The sequence below is a fragment of the Triticum aestivum genome, chromosome 6D (genome assembly GCF_018294505.1).
Source record: "Triticum aestivum cultivar Chinese Spring chromosome 6D, IWGSC CS RefSeq v2.1, whole genome shotgun sequence".
In the NCBI taxonomy this organism is placed as follows: Eukaryota; Viridiplantae; Streptophyta; class Magnoliopsida; order Poales; family Poaceae; genus Triticum; species Triticum aestivum.
The window spans coordinates 280,499,714-280,519,039 of record NC_057811.1 but is presented as its reverse complement, the minus strand read 5'-3'; positions in this window follow the sequence as shown (position 1 = coordinate 280,519,039).

The window sequence follows — 19,326 nt, the reverse complement described above, 5'->3', positions numbered from 1 at the left end:
CCCGCATCGCGTCCCCGCGCCCGGATCCGGCCGCCCCGGGGCCCGATCCACCCCTGCCGCCCGTCCCCGTCCGCCGGAGCTCGCCGGAGCTTCGCCGGCGTCGCCTCGTCGCCAGATCCGGGTGGGTGGACGAGATCCACCCGTCCCGTGATCCAAACGCGCCTCCGCCCGTCCCGGATCCCTCCGTCCCGCACCCCCTCGTCCAGTCTTTCGCGGGGTAAAAATCTCTCTCAAGTCCCAGGATTTTCATCTCATGTTGCCATATTTGCCATGTCATAACTTCGTGCTCGGTACTCCGATTCATGCATATCATATATCAAAATGTTCGTAATGAGATGCTCTCCATTTTATTCCATTGTGCCATGCTTGTTTGAGGTCATGTGATGCCCAAATCTCTGGTGCAAGAGTGCTATATGCTGTTAACTGCTGTCTGTTTACAGAACTTGGTGATTTGTCTTTTTCATTGCATTTTGTGTGTGCATCCTATGAGCTTGGTGTCTACATGTGTTTTTAACTACATCATGCCATCTTCACAGTGGTGCTTATCTTGTATTTTTGTGATCTCTGTGGTGACTAGCACAAGCAAGCAAAGTAGCCTCCATGATGTTGCTGATTTATGTGACTTAGTAATTTCTGATAAGTCTGAGTCTGTTATATTTTGTTGCCATGTAAACATGCTGCTACAAGTGATTCTATGCATAATCTGGAGATATTCACTAAGGATGTTTTGTTGTTGATGTTATGCTCTATCCATCCATGCCCTTGGTTAAATTTATAGCCTTCTGTAGCTTGTTGTGATCGTGCTCTCAAATTGCTAAATAATGTTTCTGTCAGCCTGTTAACATGAAGTTCGTTGTTGCCATGTGTTTTTCTAGTGATCCATGTACCCTATGACTATGCTATTGCCATGCTTAGCTTCATATTTATTCCTTCTTACTGCTGGTTACCTTGTCATGCCATTTATTGCTCTGTGGTGAGTGGTTCAAGCTCACCAACATGCCTATTTATCGTTATTTCTGCCATGCTTTGTTTTTCTGTTAAGTCTGAATCTGTCATATTACTTGCTATGTTTACATGGGTGATGGGTGCCATCATATCTTCTGTGCCTTTTTGGCTCATGTTCAGTAAGGGACTTTTGTTCTATGCACTTAGTAGATTCATGCCGTGCCTTTGGTTGCCATGATATGTTCCCGTAGCATGTTGTTTTCTTGCTCTAAACTTTGCAACCTGATCTTATTTCTGCCATCTCCAGTAATTTCTGCCAAGTCTGTGAACTGTTATTATTTGCAATCTTGCCATGTCCTTTTGAGCATGTTCTAGTGATTTCTGGAGGTAGTTCAGTGTTCATGTTTTGTAGTGCATTATCTGTACATCATGCCCATGTCATTTGTTTTCATGTTAAGGTGCTGTAGTATATTGGTTTGATGCTTGCAAGATGCCTAGTTGCTGTTTTGGACAGATTGTTGCTATATGTTGTTTGGAGTGTATGTGTTGCCCCGTTGCTCCGTTTGGGGTGTGCTCTATATGTAACTTGCTTAGAATTGCATGTAGTTCCATGTTATCTTGTTGCATCCTTGTGTTGAGGTGTTTGCTTGATGTTTGAATGCATTTTGCATCAATGCCATGTTTAACTTGTTTTGCTCATATCTTCTAAACCGTAGCTCCGAATCTAATGAACTTTATATGAAACTTGACTAGAATTTCATGTAGATCATCATGGTGCTCTTTAACTTGCTGTTTAACAACTTCAACATAAGATTTATTCAGATCTGGACCAATTTCGAAATTTGCATATGAGGACTTACCGGAATCGTTATATGTTGTTTCCGGCCTCATTTAAACTTGCTTTGATGTGTTGTTCCTGTATGCACCATCTCTTGTCATGAGTAGCTTCATGTAGCCTTGTCATGCATCATACTTGGTTGAGCATCATGCCTTGTTATGTGTTGTGTGTTTACCATGTTGTGTGCTTCCTCTCGATAGTTCTCGTGTCGTTGCGATCGTGAGGATTCGTTCGTCTTCGTGGCTTCATCTTCTTCATGGACTCGTTCTTCTTCCTAGCGGGATTTCAGGCAAGATGACCGCCACCTTGGATCTCATTACTATCATTTCTATGCTAGTTGCTTCGTTCTATCGCTTTGCTGCGCTACCTATCACTTGCTCTTCAAGCCTCCCAAATTGCCATGAACCTCTAACCTTTGTCACCCTTCCTAGTAAACCATTGTTTGGCTATGTTACCGCTTCGCTCAGCCCCTCTTATAGCATTGCTAGTTGCAGGTGAAGATGAAGATTGCTCCATGTTGGATTATGTTTTGTGGGGATATCACAATATCTCTTATATTATTAATGCATCTATATACTTGGTAAAGGATGGAAGGCTCGGCCTTATGCCTGGTGTTTTGTTCCACTCTTGTCGCCCTAGTTTCTGCCATACCGGTATTATGTTCCTTGATTTTGCGTCCCTTACGCGGTTGGGTGATTTATGGGACCCCCTTGACAGTTCGCTTTGAATAAAACTCTTCCAGCAAGGCCCAACCTTGGTTTTACATTTGCCTCACCTAGCCTTTTTCCCTTGGGAGTCGCGCTCCCGAGGGTCATCTTATTTTACCCCCCCGGGCCAGTGCTCCTCGGAGTGTTGGTCCAAACTAGAGCCACTTGCAGCGCCACCTCGGGGAAACTTGAGGGCTGGTTTTAGTTGTACGTAGTGTTCATCCGGTGTGTCCTGAGAACGAGGTACGTGCGACTCCTATCGGGATTGTCGACACATCGAGCGGCTTTGCTGGTCTTGTTTTACCATTGTCGAAATGTCTTGTAACCGGGATTCCGAGACTAATCGGGTCTTCCCGGGAGAAGGAATATCCTTCGTTGACCGTGAGAGCTTATAATGGGCTAAGTTGGGACACCCCTGCAGGGTATTATCTTTGGAAAGCCGTGCCCGCGGTTATGTGGCAGATGGGAATTTGTTAATATCCGGTTGTAGAGAACTTGACACTTGACCTTAACTAAAACGCATCAACCGCGTGTGTAGCCGTGATGGTCTCTTCTCGGCGGAGTCCGGGAAGTGAACACGGTTTCTGGGTTATGTTTGACGTAAGTAGGAGTTCAGGATCACTTCTTGATCATTACTAGTTTCACGACCGTTCCGTTGCTTCTCTTCTCGCTCTTATTTGCGTATGTTAGCCACCATACTTGCTTAGTCGCTGCTGCAACCTCACCACCTTATCCTTTCCTTTCCCTTTAAGCTTTGCTAGTCTTGATACCCATGGTAATGGGATTGCTGAGTCCTCGTGGCTCACAGATTACTACAACACCAGTTGCAGGTACAGGTTTTGCGATGATCATGACGCGAGAGCGATGTTACTTGTTTTGGAGTTCTTCTTCTGCTTCTTCTTTGATCAGGGGATAGGTTCCAGGTCGGCAGCCTGGGCTAGCAGGGTGGATGTCATTTGAGCTTCTGTTTGTGTTTCATCCATAGTCGGATGTTGATCTCTTGTATGTATTGATGTATTTTTGCGGCATTTGTATGCCTTGTATGTATCGCCATCTATTATGTAATGTTGATGTAATGATATCCACCTTGCAAAAGCATTTCAATATGCGGTTCTATCCTTGGTGGGACCTTCGAGTCTCTTTAGGATAGTATCGCATATTGGGCGTGACACGCGGCCTCGCATAATGTCGAAGTCTCCGGACTGAAGCAGAGACTAGAGCAGGCCTAGGAGGAGCTCGGCCAGTTGAGGAGGCAGCTCCAGGAGAATCAAGGTATGTAATAACCCGCTATATATTCGAAAAGAGTAAAATGATATATATTGATCGAAGTGTCATGATATGTATAGGAGCAACGACCAAGGTCGAGGCCCTAAAGAAGGCCCTGGCCGAAGCCGAGGGGAAGGCTGTCAAGGAGCAGGCCGCCCGTAAGAAGCTCAAGGCCTAGGTCAACAAGGTCCAGCAAGAGCTCCAGGACACGGTGAGGAAGTGCGAGACCTTGGAGCACGATGCGTCGGCTCGAGAGGCCGAACTCGCCAAGGCTCGTCAGAGCACAGAGACGGCGAGAAATGAGGCCCAGGGCGCCCTCCAAGAGATCCAGGAGGCCAGGAAGGTCGCGGCGGGTAAGGCATTTAGTATGCAAAGCAAATATGTGAAGATGAAGTATCTTTTACTAACCCGGATTCGGAGTTCTCCAGGAGCTTTTGCTGATCTGCCACGTAGTGTGTCCGACGCCGCGGAGTTCTTCCGAGCCGAAGAAGGGAGCTCCATGGAGAAGCTGTTCTGGTCGCAATATCTTGCGCCAGAACATCTGGTGCCCTTCAGCGATCAGCTAAAATAGCTGGCCGAGCTGCACAGGGTGGCCGAACTGGCCATGAAGGATTTAATAATCCGATTGTGGCCAGCCGAAGCTATACCTAGTAGTTACTTCGGCCTCGTGAAGCGGCTGGTGGATGCCTGTCCTCGGCTGGACGCCGTCAAGTGGTCCGTCTGCATCGAGGGTGCACATATGGTCTTTGCTCGCGTCAATGTCTGGTGGGCGAAGATGGACACCTTCAATATTGTGACCGAGGGGCCACCCGAGGGCAAGGAGCACCGCACACCCGAGCGGTATTTTGGAGACGTCCTGGAGGGGTCTCGTATTGTAGCGACGTAGTGTTCGCAAGACATTATCTTTGAATAAATGTATTCAAGTTGCCTCTACCTTGTATGATACAACAAAGTGAGTTTGTAATATAATGTTTGTTATGTTAAAGAAATTTACCTCCCGTGCAGCCGTGTTGTATGAAATCTGAGGGTTGGCCAGTCGTCGGCTTCTGCCCCCACGTAGGTAGTACAGAAGTGTTCGGGATGGAATCTAAACACTTTTGATCCAATTATATGGTCCTTGAAGGAGTAGTTTAGCGCAACGAACTAGGCAATCAGACTATGCGACTTGAACACCCTCACTTAGCCATAGGAGTTTGACAATAAAAAATGTTGGCGCAGCCCCTAGTATCCGAACGAGAGTGCTATAAGCGCCTGATCGGGAAGTACCGATCCTTCGCGTAATGCGGAAGAAATCTCCAACGATTTGCAACCTGACAGTCAGTTTTCGGCATTCTCTACTGAGGTGCTCCTTTGGATAAACCAAGGCACAATCGCAGTAGTTATCCCTTTACTACCTTAGCCGATATAGCAGAACGTAAGGTAGCAAGCACAGGAGCCGAGCAACCCAACTATTGACGAAAGACATGATTCGGAGCCAATGCATATAGTGCTAAATTCGGGGTGCCGAACTATACTATACAAAAGTGTTCGAACTTTTGTTGCCGAGTGCGGGGTGCTATGAAGCCCCTGGCAAATATGAAACATAGCACAGTGTACGAGTGCTACCTGATAAGGTTACCCACAGGTGTAAAAAAAGAAAAAAGGAAAACAAAGAGGGTGCAAAGATAATAAGCTAGGGCCCTCAAGCTCGGGCCGCGAACTGTTTCCATTGTAATTTGATTAATATGTCAAGGCACATTTGATACAAGTAGTGCGATGAGCAACAGGCTATTTAACATGCCAAAACAAAGGGAGAGCTGCATGTGGGTCCTGAAAAACAGGTGGAGTGATTGTTAACGAGACCACCTAGGAAGTCCCCCATATGTCTGTGTTTCTTGCCGTCTTGGTGTGTTTGTCCTTCGAGAGGACCCATGATCAGGCCATCGGATGGGGCCTGCGGGATTGAGACCTGAAAGGAAAAAGTAAAAGTGAAGGTATGTGTGTATCCGGTGCCAGTTGAGCCGCACTGTGGATCACAAGCTAGCTATGCCTCCGTCGATGCCCATGGAATTTTGAGTGCGTAGTTATGTACGCGCGACACGACTGCCACCACTTGATCAGGACTGAGACGGAGGCCGGATTGCTAGTCGAGCTCCCGACAAGCCGAGCTGTCCTGCTGTAGGGTAGTTCGGACCCTCTTAACGGTGTCCGTGGGCTCGGCAGCCGAATTAGGGTTCTGCTTGAGAAGGCCGCTCTGTACTTCTGCTGCTAAGGCAGCTGTGTGCTCTTTTGTACGGAGGGAGCGTTCCGTATTTCCATTGACCGTGATGACGCCGCATGGACCGGGCATCTTGAGCTTGAGATAAGCATAGTGTGGCACTGCATTGAATCGAGCGAATGCGGTTCGTCCGAGCAGTGCGTGATAGCCGATGCAAAAGGGGACGATGTCGAAGATTAACTCCTCACTTCGCAAATTGTCCAGAGACCCGAAGACAACCTCTAGCGTGATTGAGCCCATAGAACAGGCCTCTACACCTGGTATGACTCCTTTGAAGGTAGTCTTTGTGGGCTTGATCCGTGATGGATTGATGCCCATTTTTCGCACTGTATCCTGATAGAGCAAGTTGAGGCTGCTACCTCCGCCCATAAGGACATGCGTGAGGTGAAATCCATCAATGATTGGGTCAAGGACTAGTGCGGCTGAACCGCCATGATGGATACTACTCGGATGATCCCGACGATCAAAGGTGATCGGAAATGACAACCATGGATTGAATTTTGGGGCGACTGGCTCTATCGCGTAGACGTCCCTTAGTGCGCGCTTGCGCTCCCTTTTGGGGATGTGTGTAGCATATATCATGTTCACTGTTTTGATTTGAGCGGGAAACTTCTTCTGTCCCCCTGTGTTTGGTTGTCGGGGCTCCTCGTCGTCGTCCTTGCTTTGTGATCCCTTTTCCCTGTTCTCGGTGTTTAATTTGCCAGCCTGTTTAAAAACCCAACAATCTCTGTTGGTATGATTGGCTGGTTTGTCTGGGGTGCCATGCATCTGGCACGGGCGATCGAGTATGCGGTCCAGGCTAGATGGTCCCTGATTGTTTGTTTTGTACGGTTTCTTCCGCTGTCTGGACTTGGAGCCGCTGAATCCGGCATTGATTGTGGTGTCGTCGGCATTATCACCATTGCTTCGGCGTTTATGTCGGAGCTTGCCGTTGCTGTTTTTGACCTCGGAGGGGCCTGCCTCGCTGGCTGTGTTTTTGCTACGAGCCAGCCAGCTATCCTCACCCACGCAAAAGCGGGTCATGAGTGGCGTAAGGGCTGCCATAGATTTTGGTTTTTCTTGGCCGAGGTGGCGGGCGAGCCATTCGTCGCGGATGCTATGTTTAAAGGCCGCTAGGGCTTCGGCATCCGGACAGTCGATGATCTGGTTCTTTTTGGTTAGGAACCTAGTCCAGAATTTCCTGGCTGACTCTCCAGGTTGTTGGACTATGTGGCTTAAGTCATCGGCGTCTGGTGGCCGGGCATATGTACCTTGGAAGTTGTCGAGGAAGGCTTCTTCCAAGTCCTCCCAGCTGCCGATAGAATTTTCAGGCAGGCTGTTTAACCAGTGCCGAGCTGGTCCTTTAAGCTTTAGTGGGAGGTATTTCATAGCGTGGAAGTCATCTCCGCAGGCCATGTGGATGTGGAGGATAAAGTCCTCGATCCATACCGCGGGATCAGTTGTCCTGTCGTATGATTCAATATTCACGGGTTTGAACCCTTGGGGAATTCGTGATCCATTACTTCATCAGTGAAGCAAAGAGGGTGTGCGGCGCCTCTATACCTGGCCGCATCGCGTCGTAGCTCCGATGGAGTCCGTCTGCGGTTGTCGGCTCGGGTGTGACTAGGTTTGCCACGTCCGAATAGGTAGCCATCATCACGTGTCGAGGAACGTCCTCGCGATCCGTAAATCGATCGGGTATATCCTGGTCTACTATCCAGGGTCTGCCGGAGGTCATATGTATAACCCCGAACTGTTTTGTCTCTATTTTTACGTGGCGGTGGGGCAGGCTGCTGTTCGGCCTGAGTTGCCGCTCTATCCCAACCACATGGTGGTCGGTCCGCCGCACTGTCCCGATCGCGTAGTGGTCGATCGGCCGCATTACGCGGGGGAGGTATGGGCTCCGGCGCCTCTTTGTCGAACTGGGGTAGCAATCTTCGCTTCGGGTAACTCTTGGCTGGGCGTCTGAGGCTGTATTCTTCGGCTGCCAGAACATCAGTCCACCTGTCGACGAGCAGATCTTGGTCAGCTTGAAGCTGCTGCTGCTTCTTTTTCAGGCTCCTTGCGGTGGCTATTAGCTGGCGCTTGAAGCGCTCCTGCTCGAGAGGTTCCTCAGGCCCGATGAAATCTTCGTTGCCGAGACTTCCCTCATCCTCGGAGAGCGGACGATAACTACCATCCTCCGAGTCGTTGGGCCTGGCCTGTTCGTCAGGGCTAGCTTGCCCGTTTTCTTGCTCCTCCTGTTCGGATGTTACCTCAGCAAGGTCTTCATTGTTTTTGGCATCGTCCAGAGTATTGTTTTCTCCGGTGCCGGCATTGCTGTCCTTTGAACGACGTGACTTAGAGTGGCGCCGAGGACGCCGGTGTTTGTGCTGTGTCTCAGGAGGTTTATTCTCGACTGGATTTTCTTTGTCATCGTCGTTGGTTGTTTTGGGTGTATCCACCATGTACACATCATACGAAGAAGTGGCCGTCCAGCGTCTAGTAAATGGCGGATTTTGGTTTTGCTCCTCATCAACATCGTCGTCCATACCGTCGATGTCTTCAGAGTCGTAATCAAGCGTGTCAGTTAAATCTTCGGCTGTGGCTATGAAGTGGGTGGCGGGTGGGAAGCAAGATTCCCCATCATCAGCCCCTAGTTCGAACCGAACATAGTTCGGCTGTGAGTCCCCCGCCAAGGACAGGTTCTTTAATGAGTTTAGCACATCGCCCAAAGGCGAGTGCTAGAAGATGTCTGTGGCGCTGAATTCGAAGATCGATAAACGATCAAGTTCGGCGTCCGCGGGCTCACATGGTTCAGAACTTATGATCGGAGACGAGTCCCGAGTTCCGGTGGCACAGGTACCGTGTGAGATTAAGTCCATGTGCGGCTCCAACACCGGGGAATTTGTGGCCTCCGTGGTGGGGTTGAGCCTTCCGTCCTTGGATGGCGCAGTCTGCTCCGGATCTAAGGCCAGAGCGGTTACAGGAGCTGACTCCTGGATGCGGTCCGATGACAGATTTAGGTCATGTTCATCCGAGTGACCTGGGGTAGTTACCGCGGTCTCGAATCCAGTGAATATCAAATCTCCATAGATGTCCGCGACGTAGGTCAAGCTCCCAAATCTGACCTGGTGGCCAGCGGCGTAGCTATCGATCTGCTCCAGATGGCCAAGGGAGTTGGCCCGCAGTGCGAAGCCGCCGAACATGAAGATCTGTCTAGGGAGGAAGGTCTCACCTTGGACAGCATTGTCGCTGATGATTGAAGGGGCCATCAAACCTTTAAGGGACGGCACGGTGGAACTCTCAATGAAAGCACCAATGTCGGTGTAAAAACCGGCGGATCTCGGGTAGGGGGTCCCGAACTGTGCGTCTAAGGTCGATGGTAACAGGAGACAGGGGACACAATGTTTACCAGGTTCGGGCCCTCTCTATGGAGGTAATACCCTACTTCCTGCTTGATTGATCTTGATGAATATGAGTATTACAAGAGTTGATCTACCACGAGATCGTAATGGCTAAACCCTAAAAGTCTAGCCTGTATGACGATGGTTATGAATCTCTCTCCTCCTCCGGACTATGTCCTTCGGTTTATATAGACACCAGGAGGATCTAGGGTTACACAAGGTCGGTTACAAAGAAAGGAATATACATATTTGGTCGCCAAGCTTGCCTTCCACGCCAAGGAGAGTCCCATATGGACACGGGTGCGGTCTTCGGTCTATCTTCACAGCCCATCAGTCCGGCCCATGGCTAACAGGCCGGACGCCCGAGGACCCCTTAGTCCAGGACTCCCTCACCCGTTACTTTACGACATGTTTCCAAAACATGGACCTCGAGGTTACTTCAACTAATAGGACAGAGCACTATATACATTCAATGCAATTAAATGCATTCCAAAAAAAGTGATATGATTTCTGTGAAACTTATAAGTCATGTATGTCAAATTAACATCTGTGTACTTATTCTCGAATTAACCTCTGGGCCTTTTTGCCACGTATCACACACATCTTGTTAAGTTGAACAGTTTATGTTCTCTTCCCTAATCGAAAACAGTTCATTCGACTGAACCGTATATCGTATATCACACACACCTTGATCTAGCTGACCGTTTCTGTTGCTTTCCCTAATAGCAAACAGTTCATCGGAGCGAACTGTATGCCGTATATCGCACACACATTGATATGGCTGCCCGTTTCTGTTGTTCTGTCTAATCACACATAGTTCATCTAGATCAACCGTATGACCTGCATCGCACACGCAACTAAAATCTAAACCGTGTTTGATGGCTCCACCATCGCAAACGTTTTGCACCTTTTTTGATGGGTTTTTTACACCATCGTTTGCGATTATTGCATCGCACACAATTTCGTCAAAGGGTCTCTGATCATAGTGTCGCGTTAGCAGCAACCTGCAGTAGTGGATGACAGGGAGAGTCCTCTTTGATTCCAGGCTTGCCAATAATATAGTCGCCTCTGGGTCTCTGGCAGGGAGCTCCCTAGTAGGAGAGGGTCCGGCGGGGTTCATACTCCCGTCTTCGGACAAGGTGGTCTGGTCTAGATTTAAGGCCAGGGAAGGGGCGATAGTTGATTCTTGAACGGAGCCTGATGGTGGATCCGATTGGTTTCCTTCTTGTAGATGAGGAATGGCGGTCGGGGTCGAGAACCCTTCGGAGATCAAGTCTCCTCGGATATCGGCGATGTAATTCAGGCTTCCGAACCTGATCTGATGACCAGGGGCGTAGCTATCGATCTGTTCAAGGTGACCAACTGAATTGGCACGCAGAGTGAAGCTGCCAAACACAAAAAGTTGACTAGGGAGGAAAGTTTCCCTGGAAGAAGCATCGTTGTCGATGATCGAACAAACCATCGAACCTCCTGCTGACGACACAGTGGAACTCTCAATGAAAGCACCAATGTCGGTGTCAAAACCGGCCGATCTCGGGTAGGGGGTCCCGAACTATGTGTTTGAGGATCGAAGGTAACAAGGGACAGGGGAACACGATGTTTACCCAGGTTCGGGCCCTCTTAATGGAGGTAAAACCCTACGTCCTACTTGATTGTGTTTGATGAGTATGGGGGTTACAAGAGTTGATCTACCTCGAGATCGTAATGGCTAAACCCTAGATGTCTTGCATGTATGAATTCTGATAGCCTCTACGGACTAAACCCTCCGGTTTATATACACATCGGAGGGGCCTAGGGTTATACGGAGTTGGTTTGCAGAGGAAGGAAATTACATATCCGAACACCAATCTTGCCATCCACGCATAGGAGAGTCCTACCCGGACACGGAGGAAGGTCTTCTTCCTTGTATCTTCACGGCCCATCTGTCCGGCCCATATCACATAGCCCGGACAGCCGAGGACCCCCTAATCCAGGACACCCTCACCCCCACCCACCCACCCATCACACCACCACCGCCACTTCGAGACATGTCAAAAAGTTTCCGCAGTGAACATGTGACCAAAGGAGTGTTGTGTTAGAATTTGAAAAAAAAAATCACAGATCATTAAGACGTTTGCATAACATTTATTGATTTCCTATGGATTTAATGTGTAAAAATCAAATTTGAACTACATGCACACGCGATAGTGCACCGAAATGGATTGGAAAATCATGTGTGTGTCATTGGGTGCATGTTTAGTCCTCATGCAAGAAATGACAAGAAATTTCAAACATTGAAGATCTTGATTTTTGAAATCCAGTAAATCCAAAACTCAGTTGAAATTCATGAAACTTGTCGTGGTGTCATGATAAGAAATAGACTGTGTTATTGTTTTTTGTTCAGATTCGAGACAAGTTTTTTTGACAGAACAGATTCGAGACAAGTTTTGATATAAGCTTCTTACAAACGTGAGATTATTAATAGTTGGAAGACAATACCACGGTTTGTTTATTCAAACCGTGTGTGTTAAACCAACAATGTACGTGCCATGCTTCAGTTAAGTAATAAATCGGCAGAATTAATTCTCAAAAAAGAAAAACAATATACGTGCCACCATGTGTCCTGCATGCCATGCGAGCATGCGTGAGTTGACGGGATGTATGAGAGCAGTCCGCCACGCAGACTCAGCAGGAGTCATGCGAGCATGTGTGTGAAATGACGGTAGGCATGTGACACTACAAAAAAATACACTTCCGTGATGATACGTGTTTGTCATAGTAGGTCGCATTTTTTGTCATGCATGTACATCCATGACGATTTTATGACAAAATCAAGATAGTCATACCTGTGCTGTCATAGAAGTGTTCCATGGCATTACCAAAAGTATCATCACGGAAGTGTCCACTTCCATGATGATAAATCGCGCGTTACAGAAGTGCTTTCGTCAAGGGTAACCGACACGTGGCATCCATCGTAATGGAACACCGTTAAGCTATCGGGTTCGGTTTTGGATCCGATAACCCGTTAACAGCCTGGACCAATGGGGATTTTCCACATGTAAAATCATCATTGGCCGGAGGAAACACGTGTTGCCTCACCGTTGGGACAGATGTCATCCACTCATTGGACAGGAGGCGCCTATGATAGGTCGACACGTGGCACGGCCCAACAGTGGCCCATTCCGGTGAAAAATGTCGGCCCAGTAAAAAATAGCAGGCCGGCCCATATAAGACCTACTTGTGTCAGGTCCATTTAAGCCCACGGTCCATACGAGATGTGCCATTCGGCCCGTCAACGGCCCATTAAAGATTTGACACCATTGCAGCCCATCGTCAGTTCGAGCCCGTTAACCGCTCGCTATATATTTGGGTTCAATATCGGCCCGGTGAGATTTCGGCCTGTTAACAGCCCATTCAGTGAATGGGCCAATTTTCACGATGTACATCTTTCGGCCTTTTAGCGACCCATTTAAATGTTGGGCTAATTTCCGGCCCGATGTGTCTTTCAGCCTGTTGACAGCCCGTAAATCAGTTGGGCCATTTGTAGTTGGACCTGAGTTTTGGCCTTTTAGCGACCCATTTAAGTGTTGGTCCAATTTCCGGCCCGGTGTGTCTTTCAGCCTGGTGACGGCCCATATATCTATTGGGCCATTTGTAGTCGGACCTGAGTTTTGGCCTTTTAGCGACCCATTTAAGTGTTGGGCCAATTCCCGGCCCTGTGTGCCTTTCAGCCTGTTAAAGGACCATAAATGAGTTGGGCCATTTGTAGTCGGACCAGAGTTTTGGCCTTTTAACGGCCCATGCCCTTCATGGTCCAATACCAGCCTGGTTTCTCTTTTGGCCTGCTAAAGGCCCACAACACAGTTGGGCCATTTACAATATGACCTGACTTTCGGCCTCTTAGCGGCCCATGCTCTGCATGGTCCAGTACAAGCCCGCTGTCTCTTTCGGCCTGCTAAAGGCCCACAGTATAGTTGGGCCATATGTAGCCCGAACTTAGTAACGACTTGTTAATGGCCCGTGAAATCAATTGGGCCCACCTGTTGCCCGCTTCTATGTCGGCCTGTTAACAACCAGGGAGTTAAGAGGGCCGACCATTAACTTTCGGCCTGGTAACGGCCCATTAACTTAATGGGCCCACTGAAGTTCATACATGTCTTTAGGCCAAATTAGATAATTTGAGCCCATTACGACGAGCAATTATGCACAGGACCAAAACCGATCATGGAAAGGTACAGCATACAGGGAAAAACGTTGCACATCCAGCATATATTATAGGAAATTACATCCACTGGGCAATCAAAGATTGATGCCAGTGCAAATAAATGAACAGAACCTAACAATCTAAAACATCGCAATTTGCAACCTCAGCACAGATGACGCCCATAAGCATGTGGGCAAGTTCTTGCTGCTTTACTACACTCTCGCTGAAAACATTGATCAGTTGTTGTGTCACACGACTCTGCACCTCTGATCCCTCCACCATTTCCATCATTCCTTCAGCCATTAATTGGTTCACAAATATACATTTTTCCGTTGCATTCGAGACAGAGGATACTGAACAGATTCGGATGGCGATTTTGGCAGGCTTGTATTATTGATAGTGGAGAGTGTCTCGACCACTGCATCTTAACATAAATTAGGAGGGGAACCAAATAGATTAATCATTAGTTATTGGCATATTACCTGGCCTAGATTTATAGGAAAGAAACAACGGGGTTGCCTTACTGTTTTCAGAGTTTGTCTTCTTATCTTTAGCAGCCTGCACCAAATTAAGACACTAGCATTGCTATCATTGGCCAAGTCAGATAATAGGACAGCAACATTGGCACAACGAATGTTTGGGCAACTAGCCAACACAAAATTAACAAAATATGGCACAGCTATCATCAGCCAGGTAAGGTAATACGAAAGCAACATTGACACAATGAATGAATGGGCAACCAGAGCAGCACTACAAATCAGTAATGTGCATGATATGAGATAGTACACTCATGCAGCTCAGTATGCAAAACTACCAGGCAGTTTTCTTTACAAAAATCCACATTGGCGCCTTTAACATTTTTCTACAACTAATTTTAGATCAGATAAAGGTTGGATTCACATCGATTAACAAAATACATGCTGATGTAAAAATATAGTGATATACAACAGGTACTTACATCACCATTGGAGCACAGAGAATTCCCACAAGATATTTTCCTCGAATACAATCCCAATGAAGGAAGTCTTCTATCATTTAACCTTATTTTCTAAAAGAGAGATGGGTAAGAAACAAGTAGAAAATATGATCAGAATGCTATAAAATTTCATGATGCGAGGATACGCACACGCTTCTTAGAATGGAGTTGACATTCTTTTGCTGGACTGGAGCGGACTAGTTCTTTGGCCACTGGAATCTGCTTATTATCAATGGGAGTTGGGTTTCTCTGTGCTGGAGCAGTATCTATGAAAAATGGAGTTGGTTTATTATCTCCTGGCATTTGGATCTTTTGCAAAGACCTGGTTTGTAACCCTTCAGATTCTAACATAGCCGTCTTCCCCTTGCATGCCTTATATAGAAGAATGGTGCTTCAATTATAAAACATGCCACAGCAGAGATGGAATAGGTACTGAAGAATAGAAAGGCATGACATATTGACATGTATTCCCTCCATCCGGAAATAAATGGAAGGGTCTAGGCGTATTTCAGTTCTAGATACATCCAGTTTTATCCATTTCTGCGACATGTAATCCGGACGGAGGGAGTATGATGTAAGAGCTAGGTATACGACAAGACAACACAGTAAAAAAACACTAAAAACCCACTACAGAACCAAAGTAATCAAACCCACTAATATGAGATAGTACACTCATGCAGCTCAGGATGCAAAACTACTAGGCAGTTTTCCTTACAAAAATCAACATTGTGGCCTTTAATCATACATTTTGCTACAACTAAATTTAGATCAGATAGAGGTTGGATTCACGCCGATTAACAAAATACATGCTGATGTAAAAATATAGTGATATACAACAGGTACTTACATCTGCATTGGAGCATAGAGAATTCCTGCAAGAATCTTTCCTCACAGATGATACCAGTGCAGAAATTCTTATATTTGTTAAGCTTATTTTCTAAAAGAGACATGGGAAAGAAACATGTAGACAATATGCTCAGCATGCCATAAAATTTCATGATGCAAGGATACGCACACGCTTCTTAGAATGGAGTTGACATATTTTTGCTGGACTGGAGCGGACTAGTTCTTTGGCCACTGGAATCTGCTTATTATCAGTAGGAGTTGGGTTTCTCTGTGCTGGAGCAATATCTATAAAAACTGGAGTTGGTTTATTATCTCCTGGCATTTGGATCTTTTGCAAAGACCTGGTTTGTAACCCTTCAGATTCTAACATAGTTGTCTTCCCATTGCATGCCTTGTATAGAAAGAATGGTGCTTCAATTATAAAACATGCTACAGCAGAGAGATGGAATAGGTACTGAAGAATAGAAAGGCATGACATATTGACATGTATTCCCTCCATCCAAAAAATAATGGATGGGTCTTGGCATATTTCAGTTCTAGATACATCCTTTTTTATCCATTTCGGCAACATGTAATCCAGACCGAGGGAGTATGGTGTAAGAGCTAGGGATACGACAGGACGACACAGTAAAAAAACACTAGTTGAATGTAAAACTGTATGCTAGCGGAATACATACAGAAAAAACTAAGGCAACATACACGTGTATGATTGGGAAACTAAGATGGCATTGCAACAGAGCACTAGAACAGGACTTCAATGTAAAAAAACATGGTATGGTAGACAGATGAAGTACATACTGATGAATAACAATGCATAAGATATTCAGAAGCATGATGTCCTAATTAAGCAGATGGCATTGCGATAGAGTAGAATGACAGTACTTGAATTTGAAAACATGTTATCATGAATGGAATAGGTACTGAAAAACAGGAAGGCATGACATATTTACATGCATGATCAGCATGCTAAGCACATGGCATTGCAAGAGAGTAGATACACTCCAGGACATTATATGCATGTTGTACCCATATCACGGGCCAAGTTAGAGCAAGGACCTTGTGGGGTGAAGAGGATTCAACATCTTTCTGCAAGTCTTCTGAAGAACTGCCTTTACATGTTCCATCATATTGGGTATCATTGACATCAAGTTTATTGGCCTTTACATTGCTCCGTGAGGTTCTTGTGGATATATCAGTGTGTGCAATTATATTTGACATGCATGGAAGACAACTAGTAGTTAGATTTATGTAATGAGTGCCTGTAGGAGACGACATAAATAGTAGGACTGGGGTTAACTAGCAGCAACAGGTCTCAAAAACTAAAGGGAGAACACAAATGAAAGCTACAGAATATGTATCGTTTGTACTCGAGATTAACTAAATGGCACACAAAAGTATTAAAGAACAACATAGGTAATACTAGAAGTGGTATAATACTATAATCACCAGCCTATGGGATAGCATTGGCTGATGGATGATAACTATGGAACAGCGTTACCTAAAGAACAAGTATCTTAGCTGAACTATGGAATAGCATTAACTCCTGAACAAGACCCGTAAGAGATCAACATGAATATACAGTGAAATGTGATAATCTATTTTCCATGCTTAGATGAATAACAAAGCCATAAATGTTGCACACAAGTAAGATGAGGGTACAACCTCTCTGGCCGCCATCCATAGGAGTGAGCATCATGTGCTGACTTGTCGATGGCCCTGCAGTTGTTGTGGCTGTCCATGTCGGGCACGCGCATTCGATGTAGGGAACTGTTGAGTGGGGACTATAGCTCCCTTCTGGTGTATGCTTCCCTTGTTGGAGCAGCTGCGGTGAGTTGGAAGACGGTGTGGCTGAAGATGCAGATAACGCATAATGTTAAGAATGACACATCTCTTTGATCTGAAGAAATACACTAAGAGATCAACAGCAAGGTACGAGAGTGGACACACGTCTATTGACTGAAGACTAAAATGGGGTCACACGATTTTATTTTATTTTGGTACTGTCCGGTCTACGCCGGATGGCTTGATGGCCGTCTTGTGCCTCCCGGCTGACACTGTTAGGAATCTTCCCCGAAGAGCCAGTGACCAACGGCAGAGCAGCCTGCCTCCGCCGTCCGTGGCCCCGGCCAAAACCCCGCTCCCTGCCCCACCGCACTGTCGTGGTTGGGCCGCCCCCGGGCCAATCCACAAAGACTCCCCGTCATCCAGATCCGGCGGCGGCAGTACCTTCAACCCATGCAACTCTAAGATAGCCATCTAAGTGCTGCTTCCGCGGCGAACTTGCGGCCCCGCACCCTTACGTTAGACACCAGCCAACCGGCAGCCTAGGAGCTCCGCCGCCTCGAGGGGTGCTGCTTCCCATTGGGAATCGATTGGCCCAGAATAAAAATTCAGACAACTGACGCCTAAATAAAGTGATTTGAGATGAGGGTGCGACCTATATGGGGCATGGTGAAGTAGGCAGGTCCAGCTGCCGAGTCGGTGAGGCCGTCGCGGTTGCGGTGGCGACCGGCGGCAGGGAAATAGCAATGCCGCGACGGTCGACGGCTACGGGGAAGTACCGCCGGGACTCTAGACGAATCCGAAGTTGGAGCCGCTCCGGCGCCGTGAACAACGACGGGGGTGAATCGACTCCGGTACGGTTCACGCGGCCGTCGTCGAGGCAGCTCCAGCAGCACGGAGTAAGAGGCACACGGCCCAGTGCACGACGGCAAATGGACAGCGTCTCCGGCATTAGGGAGGAGGGCAGCTGTGAAATTGGTGCGCTGGGGGTGCCATGGAGGAGGGGCTGAGGTTTCGCGGCTCGGGAGAAGGGAGCTTCCGGGGAGAAGGTGATTTGGCGCCCACGAGGTATAAATGGGGGGGATTGGGAGGGGAGTGAAACCATGTTTTACGGACGCATTTGTCTGAAATGTGAGGGGGAGTTACAGTTCTACCCCGGCCTTTAGGCTTCTTGGCTTGGGTCTGTGTACTTAGGGTCGGGGATAGTAGAGTAACTTTGCTTCTCCCCAAATAGTGGGTGGGAGCGATTTCGGGCGAGGAGGGCGTGTTTTGAAATATAGTGGGTGCGAGCGATTTCGGGCGAGGAGAGCGTGTTTTAAATAGTGGGCGCGGGCTATTTCGGGCGAGGAGAGCGTGTTTTGCCGACCATGGTTTATGAATTATTCGGCACATGTCATTTCGGCCGAGGAGAAGGCGCGCTTGGATGAAGTTACGAACCTACCCTCGATGTACAACGGGCCAATTAATGTGTGCCCCACATAGGACAGTAATTTCGCGTCTCCCATTTATTTGCTCGGGAGAATTCCACCGATCAGAGGATGTTTAACGGTTCGTTCAAAATTTGGGAGAACGAGCATCCACGTCTACCTTACCAAGTCGATTCGAATCAAATTTTGAAATATTAGCTTGCCACTTCTTTTTTAGATGGAGAGATGATGCTCGAGAGTAATGTGTTTTTACATGCTCGTTACTAGCGATTTACTATATGAAAAATAGTTGACACACTCAAAAACGGGAATCAAACCCAAAATGAAATATCTCGATTCAATGAAATAGCTCGTTCACCAGGTCAAAATAGTGAACTAAATCCAAAATTGAACACCTCAATCGAGTAGCATGTTGTACATATTATAGTACTCCATGAACATGTTGAAAGTCAAATTAATAAACTTGTTTGATATACGCATATATCCGTTCATGTGTGGATTGCAGACAACATGTTCTACAATTTAAATATTTGAATGCAAGTTTATATTGAAACATGGTTTATATCAGTCTTTGATGCATAAAACGCGACCTCCCCCTCTCCTGGACTCCTGCTCTCTCTCTCTCTCTCTCTCTCTCTCTCTCTCTCTCTCGCCGACAATCTTCAATTCTATCTCATGCATCCAACACACAAACCTTGTTGGTCCCTCTCGCTTTCTCTCCATCTCTCTCTCTC